Source organism: Myxine glutinosa, chromosome 2 (genome assembly GCF_964187855.1).
Source record: "Myxine glutinosa chromosome 2, kmMyxGlut1.1, whole genome shotgun sequence".
In the NCBI taxonomy this organism is placed as follows: Eukaryota; Metazoa; Chordata; class Myxini; order Myxiniformes; family Myxinidae; genus Myxine; species Myxine glutinosa.
The window spans coordinates 111605906-111620009 of NC_136262.1; positions in this window are offsets into that span (position 1 = coordinate 111605906).

The window sequence follows — 14104 nt, forward strand, 5'->3', positions numbered from 1 at the left end:
ATGACCATGCGGGAAGCGACCTGCAGGTTTGTAGTTGGTTTGTTGGGATGTTGGTCACACCGATGTAATGGACAAGACACCACATTTAACATCCATCCGAAGGATGTAGCACACATTGTGAAGCAGCACATTGCTTGACAAGACATGGGAGTCAATGAGTCGTGTAATGAGAGGGATTAAAAGTTCCGCTGGTGTGAAATTATGTCATGGTGTGGAATGCTGTCAGAGGTGCGAAATACACACCTTTGATCTGGAGGGGAGGTATTTTGGTAACTTACTTCCGTGAGTTTCATTGGATGGGAAATGCGAGCCCTGTCGGAATTTGGAATTCGTTGAATTAAATTCAGAACATGGGATTTGCTCAGAGTGCCGGCGATAACCTGCCTACTCTCAGAGCGGATGTGTCCCGCACAGGGGGTGAACCCTGCTATGAGGTTGCTCGGAGGATGTGTGCCCAAATGCATTGTGGGTCATTGCGACTTTGCTGGATGTCGGACGTTCGGGTCAGACGTTCGTGTGTTTCATGCGGTGTGCTGTGCGCCATGTCAGTATAGTGGGGGCCTGTGCCGAATGCCATGCAATGTCATAAGGAATACGTTGTTGAAGATGGATTTATAAGGGGAATGCTGAATAAACGCTGATGTAACTTGAAGTATATAAAATGAGGCGATTGGCGTGGTCAAACGGAGGATTTTCAGGATAGTAATGAATTTCCGGTGCCAACCGGAAACCCTATCTACAGTAAATGAGGTTGTCTAGAGTGGATGAGGTCTCTCTGAATGAGGTAAATGAGGTTGTCTAAGAGCGGATTAAATAGGGAATGGCATTTGCAAGACCACGGTACGGATGTGATGCAGAATGGCAGCTAGAAGATGCATCGATGCATCCGCGTTGATCGATGCGCCGGATAAAGACCTTTGGTCGAGCGATGGTGGTATGGTTAGTTATTAAGATGCATGTGGTTCTAAGGGCAGATTATGCGGGATGAGCTGCCCCACAGGTGGATGGAAGAGACATTGGAGACGTGGCAGTTTGGAAAAGACAATGTGGGTTGAACGCTCATCCAAGGAAGGAGAACGGTCGGGGTTTCAACTGTCGGTATGTGATGTGGTTCACGCCGGGTGAATGATCTGCGAGAGGGCACATCAAAGTGTGTGATCGAGAGTGCAGGGGGAGTGGGCGCGAGGAGATGTGTTGATGAAGTGTGCGAACGACGAGCGTGTGCCAAGGTGTGCTGTGGTCAGGTGTGTAACGAAGCCTGGGAGCAGAATGAGTGTACCTGGGAGGATATTGTTCCAGGTGCAGGAGAAGGTGCAATGACGGGGGGCATGGAGACACCTGGATGTGTGAATAAGGAACGTCGAATGGTTGTCGGAGGTTGAAGTTTTGGTCGTGGTACATGAGGGGGCTGAATTAAAGGAATGTGCTGAGCGAGCACAGGTGTGAAAGGTGTGCACCAGGTAGAGAGGGTGCTGCATGGTAGAGCATGCCTCCCAAGAAAGGCTGTGGGGTTTTGGCGGGAGTTCCTGGACGGACCGGTTGGTTGTTGGTCTGGTACATACATCGGGTGGTTGCATTTGTAGTGCCTAATGGAGTCTCACTGATTGCCGTTTACCAAGCTGTTGAACAACAGGCTGAGTCAATATACTGGGTGTTGATTTAACGACATGACAGGGACTTGGATCAGGAAAGGGGAAATATATTGTTGGTTGAAACTGAAATTGTGTACGTAATTAGTGGACAGAAAGGATTGTTGGTACCCTCTTGTTGGTATTGCTGGTCACCGGTCCGGGTGTGTGCCCAAGTGTATTGTGGGTTATCATAACTTGCCGATAATGGGGTTGTGCACCAGGAAGAGGGGGTGCTGCATGGTAGAGCACGCCTCCCAAGAATACAAGAAACCTTCCAAAAAAGTTTAGAGACTCAATAGTATAAGGGGCGACTGGGAAGCATGAGTTTCAGAAGGGAGTAGTCAGCTTAGATGATGCAGTGTGTGTGGCCACGATGGCGTGAAGCTCTCATGTGTGTGAAGAGTATGTCTGGAGAGGAGGTCAGTCAGGTAGGATGGGGCCAGGTATGGAGGGCTTGGTAGGTCAGGAGGAGGATTTTGTACTGGATTCTCTGGGGAATGGGGAGCCAGTGAAGCTTATAAAGGACGGGGGTGATGTGGTCACCGGTCCGGGAATGGGTGAGTGGACGGGCAGTGGAGTTCTGAGTGTATTGGAGTTTTATTGGTGATTATTGAGGGTGAACCATAGAGGAGGCCGTTGCAGTAGTCCAGACAGGAGATGATGAAGGCGTGGATGAGGGTTTCTGCAGCCATGGAGGAGAGGGATGGACGGAGACGGGCGATGTTTTTCAGGACGGAGACGGGCGATGTTTTTCAGGACGGAGACGGGCGATGTTTTTCAGGTGAAAGAAGGCTGTCTTTGTGATCTGTTTAGTGTATTTGTCAAAGGAAAGGGTTTGGTCAAAGATGATGCCAAGATTCCGGATGTGAGTGGAGGTGGATACTGGGAAACCGTCGATTTTGAGGGCAATGTCATGGGTGGATTTGGTGAGCGTTTTGGGCCAATGAGGATTATTTCAGATTTATCATAGTTAAGTTTGAGGAAGTTGATTTGTAGCCAGGATTTTATTTCAGTGATGCAGTTTGTCAGGATAGAGCGGGTTGTGGTGATTGAGCTGTTGTAAATGTTGTCAATTTGAGGAGGATGAGAATGTTGAGGTTGCCGGCATCAGAGGAGAGGAGAAGGTCAGAGGTGATGTTTGAGTTGAGTGGCTACAGCACGTTCCAAAACTTTGACAGAAAGGGTAGGTTGGAGATGGGTCTGAAATTATTTAGGGTGTCAGGGTTGAATCTAGGTTTTTCCAGAATGGGGGTGAAGTTTCACGAGTTTTTGGGGAAATCGGTATGGGTAGCTGGATTACATTATTTTGAATAAGTTATTAGTGATATGAGTAATTACGTAAGTAATTATGAGTTATTATGAGTAATTAGTATTAGTAAGTATGAGTATTAGATATGAGTAAGTGATTATTTTAGTAAGTTACATGTTTCGTTTTGTGGATCTGGGGACAAGCTAGTTTGATGGGACCCTGGGGTCTTCTGTGTGTCTATGTGTTTGTCTGTCTGTTACACTGGACTCTGGGATGTGTTTTCATGAGACTAATTTCAGAATTGATGAAAATTCAGTGAGTATGGTGGACAACGTGAAGTGGCTGGTGCGAAGGAAGTGGTTGGGAAAGTTGGACCCCCCCTTCACGAATACCCGGTAGCGTAGCTTAAAGGTAGGTAGAGGGAATAGGTAAATTGTGGTGGATATTGGCACCTGTGGTGCGTGTGGTAGAATGGTGTTTGGATGGGTGCATTAGTGACGTGTGTGCACACCAATAGGGGAAAGGCGTAAAACAGGACACCTGCACTCAAACAGTGAGAATCTATTTTGAGTGAGTCACAGTGGGTGAGAAAAATTGACCAGACGGTAAGACATATGAGAACTATTGTATTATTATTATTTATTTTTTTTATTTTTTTTTATTCTATTTTTTTTTTCAATATTTATTTCCACTATTTTTATTTTCAATAAATAGACCAGGTTATTTTTATTATTTGTTTATTTGCGACAATAAATAAATAACAGGGGGAGGTTAATGGTGGTTTGTTGGCGGTAAAACTTGGTTGAAAGTCGAGTTGAAACAATTTATATTGGGATTACAATTTATATGGGATTTATATTGGGATTTATATTGGGATATTAGGATTTATATTGGGATATTGGGATCCATTGTAGACATGCCTTTGTAGACATTGTAGACATGCCATGGACAGCCATTGGGCCAGAGGCTGAAATAACCTTGTAGGGAATTCTTATAGGGAATTTGGAAAATGCGAGGTTTCCTCACATCCGCAGGTTCGGTGATAACAAATGGCGCATTGATAAGAGGGCTACTCCAAAGCATTTTGCTTCCCCGCGCTATTGCGGTGATTAAATGTCGCGGCCACCAAAGGGCGGACACTGACGTTGCTCGGGCAACGCAAGGGCAGACGAGGATGGGATTAGCCGCCAACCAAAGGATAGGACGCAACATGCTATAGCACACGACGAAGTGTTGGACACGGTTGTCCATATGCACACAATGGTTATGCAGAGGGCACCCTCGAAATTGTGATTTGTGGTGTACTAATCAAGGCTTTAGTCCTTGCGTGTGTGTGAGAAAATGTTTCACAGGTTGGACAATGCAGAAGGCACCAGGAAAAGCCATGGTGATGACCGTCAAGCTGACCATGGATCCAAACGAACCTCCGGCTGTCTGTGTGACTGTGGACGGCGGATCCTGGAATGACGACCCGAACGAGCCACTGGGCAGGGATGAGGAGATCTCCGCTCCGAAGATTGTTCCTCTCCGAAGATTGTTCTTCCGTGGTTGATTTGCCCGATAAAGATTTTACTGCTAACATTGATTTTACCGATAATGATTTTGATTACACTGCAAAATTGGATTTGGATTCGGATGTGAACCTGATTTGGTCCTCACGGACCCCGCCTAATGATTCTTGTGCTACTTATGTCTCACGAGCTCACAGCAGTTCAACCATTACTGACTCGACTCTGGATGTCGACCCAACTCCGGACCCGACTGCAACACTGGGTCTGGTTGTCAAGGGACCTGACACCAATGATACTCTGGATTCCGACTCTGTATGTTCGTCCAAGGACGACGACTTTGACTCGAACAGCTTCGACTTTAACTCAAAGGAAGTTTCTCTCCCTCCTTTGGATCGTAATATTTTGTTTTATGGCAAGAAACCTATGCCGTCAGATGCTGATGATGTTATGTATTCCCCAGAACATCACCACCTACAAGGCCTTATTAGTAAGGGAAACATATGAAAATCTGTTGACTAAATTGTCACCAAAAAATTTCTTCACCAATATGTTTGTAAAGGTGTGTAATAACATATGTTAAAATGTTGAAGGTCAACTCCCGTGGGAAACCCAGAAAAAAAGCTGTTGAATTCGGGTACCGAAAAATTATTTTCGAGAATTTTTTTTTTTTTTAATCGGCCCTTAAGTAACTTATGAGAGGTCAAATAAGGGTTTTTCATGATTCTGAGTTGATTGTTAACATTTATATTTCACCACAGACACTCCTTTGTGGAAAAATAATTTCTAAATATATCTCATTTTCTACTTTGCAGGACATGGAGTCTAGCAATATGGATGAAGACGTTACTCCACCTGTGCTCAATTGCTTCATCTGTGCACGCTCGGATACACCAGCTGAAAGGCTCATACAGGCAACTCCAAAGGGATACTCAACTTTATTGAAACAAGCAGAAACTGTGGAAAATGTTACTGTTGTGGAACGTATGAAGGAGGCTCAAAAGGAAGGAAAACTGAGGTACCACCAGAAGTGTAAAAATGATCTGTACAACAACTTTGTTGCAACCACCAAGAAGTCAGCTCAAGCATCAAAGGCAGAGAAAGAGTCATCAAAGTTGAAGAGAAGACGCACTACTTGTGAGTTCAGTTCATCAACTGGCTGCAGTTCTAGAAGATCACAGTCAGTTGACCTCCTGTATAAGGATGTATGCATTCTTTGCAACCAACCAGCCCAGCTCTACAAAAATAATCCAGCACAAGCTAGAAAGAAATACAGAGTGCCAGATAATTTGACTGCAGATACACTGAAGGCAAGCTTGCTGAAGACAGCACGGAGTCGCGGGGATGACTGGGGCACTGAAGTCACTGGACGCCTGGAAGGGATCAACGACTTGGTAGCAGAAGAAACACTGTACCATTTGCGATGCAAACTTATGTTTGCGAGAGGTGACAGTTTGTCCAAGACTGATGAGGAAGGAAAAAGGAAGAGAGGACAGAGGAGTATTGATGAGGAGCGAGAGGCAGTTTTTATTGAATTCTGCGAATGGTTAGACTCAGAATTAGAGCATGGGGTAATGAACATGGACCAAGTCCATGAAAAGCTGCAGGAGTTTGATCAGTCACCAGAGAAGAGCCTTTCTTATTCAAAGCATTGGCTAAAGATAAAACTTCGAGAGAAATACGAAGACACCTTGTATTTCACAACACAGGAAAGAAGGGCAGATGTACTCTGTCTCAAAGATGGCACCGACAATATTCTGCGAGCGCATCATGCTAATCTTGACCATGGAGATGAGAAGACTCAGATCATAAAGACGGCACTCAAGTTCATATCCAATGATATTGCCTTGATTGATTTAGGTCCAAAGTCATACCCCACCACACACAGTATGACTGACATCGATAGTCAGCTGACACTTGTTCCTGCAAGCCTTCAGATGTTCTTGAGACCGATTGTCAAGACAGACGAAAGAGTTGCCATTTGGGGGCAGAATTTTATTAAGGCCTGTCGACCTCGGTCTGGAGTATTGCCACACCAAAATGGGGCTTGCCATACAACTTGATCATAGATTTGGGTCAAAATGGATGCTCAACAAGTTCCACCGGCTGGGATACACTGAGTCTTACACGGAGACACAAAACTACAAATACTGCTTCCTTAATAGTAGGAGTGGAGATGATGTTCCAGATACTTCTGGCACTCTTGACACCATTGTGGAGGAAACCGATGAACAGATCAATGATGAGGTTGCGGTTGATGCTGCGCTTGAGGATCAATCAGTGATGACAGCCAAAGTGCCAGCCAGTGAAAGTGAATTGCCAAGTAATGATCAGGTGGTCTTTATGGAGGTTGGGGAAACAAACAATGCAGTCACTCAGTTTGTTGGAGACAATATAGATTTAAACATTGTCTCTATTCACGGAAACACTCCCTTTCACTCAATGGGTTGGATCGAAGTCACCTCTCCGGCACCACCTTTGCCAGATCCACAGACAACAGCAGCTTTCCCCCGGGTGAAGTTGAAGGCACTCGACAAAGCTAAGATCCTGAGAGGAACTGAAGTAAAGATTATTCCATTTACGAACAGGAAGCAGATAGGAACGAATGCGATCATGTTTCTCCCCCTCGCTGAGCTTTCCTCCTCCCTGGCTCATGATCAGCCACTCCTCACTCCAGGTGACACACTCTGGGCAGCGGGGTGGGTGATCAAAGCCAACGATCCTGAGTTCCCACACTCCAACTGGAATGGCTGGATGAAGAGAATCCATGCTAATGATGCAAAGCAGAGCACACAGATCGAGTTCCTCCCAGTTATTGAAGGAGACCCTAATGACCTCAACACCATCTTCACCACTCTGAAAGAGTGCATACGGCGCGCTGGGGTCGCTATAGTGACCTTTGATCTTCCGATTTGGCTGAAGGCTGTGAATATAATAAAGCAGGCAAATCTACCCGTCATTCCAAGGTTGGGTGGTTTTCACCTGCTGAAGTCTTATCTTGGATCAATGGGTAACATCATGGAAGATTCTGGACTACTAGATGTGATCCAGTTGATCTATCCTGGAAGTACGACAGCCAACCACATCATGGATGGAGGATGTTTTGACAAGGCAATCCGTGTTCACCTCCTCATCGATGCAGCCATCTATCAACACATCATGAAACTTGCCCTCACTGAGGAGGAGCGTGGTGACATGAAGACCTTCATGGAGAAGGTGGCTGATGGGAAGATGGGAGCCAGACACTCAGACCCAGTAGTGCCAGTGTTTGAGCAAAGGTTTGAAGAAACCTTCAAACGACTCGCAAAAGGAGGAAGAACACCTGCACTCTGGGTGGAGTACCACCACATGGTAGATGTGATCAAACCAGAGACTCTACCTCCAACAGAGGATGCAGCTGCACAACATTCACTCCGTGCCTACCTGCAGACCCGGGACTGGATCCTTCTACAGAGCATGTCTCTGAACCCCAGTGACTATGGATGGACAATAGGTGTGCATGGGTATGAGCCAGTTCCAACACTGGACCCCACGGCTCCTGAGGAGCTATTGCAGTTCACGAGCTGTAATTGTCATGGAGATTGCAGCAACCGGCGATGCAGCTGCAAGAAGAATGGGGTCACGTGCATCTCGGCCTGTGGAGTCTGTAATGGCATTACATGCAGAAACTGCAGTCATGATGTTGTTGAGTCTGAAGAAGACATAGACAATGACTGTTGAAACTTCTGACATTGTGAATGAGAAATAACTCTTGAGTATTATATATGTATGTGAAATAAAAGCTACTTTGTGTGCAAATGTAAAAGTGAAAATATAAATGTTAACAATCAACTCAGAATCATGAAAAACCCTTATTTGACCCCTCATAAGTTACTTAAGGGCCGATTAAAAAAAATAAAAATTCTCGAAAATAATTTTTCGGTACCCGAATTCAACAGCTTTTTTTCTGGGTTTCCCACAGGAGTTGAACTTCAACATTTTAACACATGTTATTACACACCTTTACAAACATATTGGTGAAGAAATTTTTTGGTAACAATTTAGTTAACAGATTTGTGAAATATCTCATAAAATGCCCCTACTATCTGGGTGCGATGCGGGGTGCTTTGGGTACGGGGCATGCTCACTTGGGCCGCATTCGCGGGGTATTTTTCATTTACTGTCTTCCTACTTTGATTGAATAAAGGCCTTTGATTGGCTCGTAGAAACGTTGTATCTTAGATCCAAAAGGGCGGTATGTGGGGCTTTAAGATCCCCCTCCCCCCTTTGGCTTTATGATGTTTGAGCAAGTATAACCAACTATATGTTTGTTTTGATTGATTGCTGTATCCTTTTAATACTATTATTCCTTTTATCCTTACAAGGAATTATCCCTTACTCTGTGAAAGAAACCAACGGTATCTTTCTCGCCTCTCACAAGAATTTTGGTATGTGGGACCTGAGATCCCCCTCCCAGTATTATGCTAAAGATGTTGCTCAATTACCAAAATATAACCAATTTATATGTGTTGCTTTGCTTAACTTTATCCATTATATTTCCTGTTAAAGAGTTAAGTTACTGTGATGGCATGTTCTCTTACTGTCGAAATATTCTTTTGGAAACTTGCTATATCCTCATAAAGGAGTTATATGTTTTGTAAAAGCCAGGCCCTGATGGCATAATCCTTCACTCTGTGAGAGACCAAACCATATCTTTCCAGTCTCCCATAAGACTGTGTTAGATCACTTTCATGTTGGCATTTTTACGACTATCCACCCTCGCTGAACTTTCCCCCCAAAAAACAGGATTCTAGAAAGTCGTCAACATGTTGATTGACCCATGGGTGACCTCGGAGGAAATGAGGAGACCACTCTGTCTTTCTCTTTGTCTTGAGAGCTAAAAACCACACCCCAATATGCCCTTTATAAAGTGAAAGCTTGACCGAATTATTTCAGAGCATTATGTTGTAGAGTTGGTCTTTGTGAGCTTCTATTTCGACATTTTGCTTTCCACAAGCTTGTGTTTGACGAACCCAATAAATATATCAGTTGTTCCTTCTCAGTCTTGAGTCCTAAGTCAACGGAACCCGTCATATATATATATATATATATATATATATATATATATATATATATATATATATGTATATATATATATATGTATATATATATATATATATATATATATGTATATGTATATATATATATATATATATATATATATATATATATATATATATATATATATATATATATATATATATGTATATATATATATATGTATATATATATATATATGTATATATATATATATGTATATATATGTATATATATATATATATGTATATATATATATATATGTATGTATATATATATATGTATATATATATATGTATATATATGTATATATATATATGTATATATATATATATATGTATATGTATATATATATATATATATATGTATATATATATATGTATATATATATATGTATATATATATATGTATATATGTATATATGTATATATGTATGTATATGTATATATGTATGTATATATATATATGTATATATATATATATATATATATATATGTATATATATATATATATATATATATATATATATATATATATATATATATATATATATATATATTGTTACGGTACGCGGTTAAGGATGTTGTTTGCCGAGCGAAGGCTCCGCGACCGAACAGTTGTTCCCCGACTAAACCCGATTCACCCCAAACGTTGGCCGTATCGCGCCACAGATATTCAATGGGGAAAAGACTAAGACGACGAATGCAAAGAGGAAGAAGAAGACGAGAAAAGTGTTGAAAATACTACTAAATTTATTTACTATTTACAGGCTCAAAGTAACCAAGGAGAAGGAAAGATAATAAAATAATATACAGAAGCTTTTAGAGACACAGGGAAAATACTAGCTTATCTAACAGGCTTAATTAATACCCAGGACAGAACAAACGAAGACGACTCACACGGGGAATGATGAAAGGAATTGGCTGGAAGGAGAGGAAAGTCCAATTGGTTCGGCAGCATGAATCGGCGCGTTGGGCAGCTGCCGTTCCTCCGCGGCCCTGCTCCAAACCGCCATCCAGGCCCCAAATGGCTGGCGAGCGTTGTGGCTGCTGGGGACGCTGCTGCTGCTGCTGCTGTAGACGCTGCCGCTGGCGAGCAAGGTGACGAATAGCAGGCTTTTGCGCTCCCCAGGATGACCTCTGCTTTTGGACCTCACAACTCAGCTCTGCTCTGACGACCCAGCTCTTTCCTTTGTACCTCACTACGCAGCTCAGCTCAGCCTTGGACCTTTTTGCAACTCTCTCCTGACGACCCTTGTGCGCGCGCTTTTATCACGCCTCCGGCGATTAAGCCGCCGGCCTTTAGGACACGCCCCTCGGTGTGCTCACCTCGGCCATGGTTGGTCGCGCGACCCTCTGGCTCCGCCCTTGATGACGACGGGCGGGCACGCCTTTCTTCCCCGACCCTGCCTCGTGGCCAATGGCGGCTTTGGAGGGGATGTAATTGCCAAATTGAGGCTTGGCCATTACGAAAGGGGAAATGGAGGTTTTTGGGAATGGGAATGAAGGGAATCTATCTCTTTTTCACTCGGTGCAATGGAGTATTATTCTAATGGAAGACAAGGCCTTACTCTAAAACACATAATAAGATATAAGCTACTGAACAAGGGTTTTATCGGGTCCTGCAATGTGGTGTTTATGGAATTAACTACCGAGACGCCCTTTTTATCTTTACACAACTCCGGAGGCAGGAGGGGCCATATCCAAACAATGTTCATCACCATTTCCAATACAATACAATAAAAAAATTGCCATCCTCATATCCGCAACACTGCACCCTCCTCCTCTTAGGCACGACCCAGGCCTACAACTTTTATTTAGTGTGACACGTAGGTGTAGTTCCCTCTACTTTTAACCTGACCCTGAGTGCGACAGTTTTAAAACATAAATAAATATGTCCCGCTGCTCCATTGCACCCTGCCTAACAGACTCACGCCCACAGTTAACCGAATTGCGGAATGGTCTTCAAACTACACACTGACGGTGGGGAGCATTATTTACAGTTGACACTACTTTTATTTACAAAACTAACCCAGGACCTGTGATTGTTCTTTCTGGGGGGGAGACAGTCTGCTCTGCATCAATGCACCATGAAAGCACCCAAAACGCACCAAAACACCCTCAAGCACCCATCGGTGCAGTCACCATAGTTCATCAATAAAAATAAATCAACAACCCCTAACCCTGCAGGTGATCTCTTGCTCTTCGGCTCCCTCTGCTGGCTATTATTATTTTCTTCCAGATGTTGTCTTTTTCCTTTGCTGGCGGCCTATTTGTATTAAAACTTGCACCCAACGTGTCCCTTTTATTTATTTATGGCCCACCAGGCCGACTAGTGTATGGTTCACCTGTGGGGCATCGGTGCCCTGTGGCCAAGGTCCGCCAGCAAGATTTCGGGCCTTCATGGCCGGTTCCAGCAGAGGGGCCATGCCCCAACCCATGGGGTCCATAAGTGGTGCTCGGCCACAGACATGTGGTCCATAATGTGGTGCATCGATGCAGGCAGCTGGTTCTGGGAGTTTCAGGCGCACAATGGCCGACTCACGCATGCTCCCCTCGGCACCCAATGGCGCACAGGTCATGTGGGAGACAAAAGGGGGGAGAGACAGATGAGCGAGGGGTAAGGTCACAAGGGTACACATCAATAAGGCAATGCAAGGCGAAATGCGTACGGAGGGCGAAGTGAGAAAGCTCGTCCCTACCGTACGTCACCCCCCTGTCACCTACACTACCCTTGCCCTTACCCCATATGTACAAAATCTACACATTACAAATTCGTCGCTATTGTCACGTCTTCCCCATATTTCCCCTACACCAAATTCGTCTCCACAATCCCTCTATCCAAAATTTGTCATCACCAAATTCATCATCAATCCTCATAAGGAGGAAGAGATGGAACAACAAAGCACAATGTCACACCCACGTCATGATGCGTCTCACAATCCAAAACATTTGCACATAAAAAATAATAAAAACAACCTGGCATGGTGTGGAGTACCTGTCACCTCAGGTGAGTGGATGCAGATGGTGCAAGGAGATTCTTCATCCGAACTACTTTCTAAATGACATTAACACACTTTACACTACCCGGGGTCTTTCCCTGCCAATCCATTGGCCAACTTACACTATGGGTTCTAAAAACCAATTCCCATTGACCAAACTGTGGTGCTTCTCAATTTGGGGTCTCACTCCCCCGATTCATCTCCCAGTGCCCTTGCACAATTTCTGGGCTGAGACGTGTAGCTCTCCCAGCAGGTCTACCCACCTGCACACCTCCACCACTGCAGTTGCCACCCGAGCTTACCTAGCTCCTCACCTTAACCTATCTAATTGGGGAAGGCCCCTCCTGGCTCTGTCACCCCTTGGTGCCCTCTGGCACTGGGCTACCCGGGTCCGTCCTCCGGATCCTCGGGCCCCATCCACAACTACCGGCTCCCAGAGCCCACCTGCGGCCTCACCTGGCCGACATCCTCACAGTGGTGGAGTGCCCAAACCAACTACACACACTAACAGGCTACACGCCCAGCCATTTCCACAACACTAATGCACCCATCCAAATACCATTCTTTCACCCGCACCACAGATGCCAATATCCAACCACAATTTACCTATACCCTCTACCTAACACTTACACTACCCTCCCCGGGTATTCGTGATGGGGGTCCACTCTTCCCCCATTCACACCTTCGCACCATCCACTCCACTCCACAGTTTCCATCATACTCACTCCACGACCATCCATTCCAATACTCCACATATTCCACACTCCATGTATTCCACACAACCATTCTCCATACACCTGTTCTTCATACCTGTTGTTGCACACCTGTGCAATCATACCTGGTGCCACCTGCACCCTCCTCCTCTTCCTGGACCAGTTGGTCAACACAACACACATCACCATCACCATCCCTCAAACACAGATGCACACCTGTGCAATCACACCTGTTCCTTACACACTTTTCACAATACACTTCTGAATACACCTCCAACACTCACACGGCATCATCTAACTACCTGTTGCCCTGCTAACTTAGTGCTCCCCGTCTTCCCTTTAAACTAAGCACATACCACGTCATTATCATCCACACTAACCTACCTGCGTCCCCACTACAGGTGTCATTGTCACTACCTAACCTTAACGTCACGTAAGGTCATCTCTCTAGATCCCTACACACGATATATCCTCACCCTCCCGGGCTAGTTTTCACTGCCATCAACCCCATAAACTAGTGCTCCTTTGCCCCCCGTTGTGAGGGATGGTGGATTGGCCATCCCATCACATGGGGCATCTCTTACTATAAATTTTGCTCGTCCAATTTCGACAAATCAAAAATTTGCCAATCATCTGCCAATCACTGTACCATTACCAATCATCACTCTGCCAATCCTTTGCCAATCATCAATTTTTGCCTTTTTCTAATTTTGGGTCCAAAACACTAACCTCATCATTACAGTCTACTTACTAATGCCTCTCGGTGCGCCAATTCACTTCTACAGCCCGGCTTCGTAAAGCCGAGCAATGAATGCGGGTTGTTTGGTGCCAGCGGCTGGATACGTCCCGCATTCGGTGCAGGGAAGGACGCTTACCCGGGCCGAGATCCCACGCACCACCTCGGCACGGAGCCATCCCATGGCCCG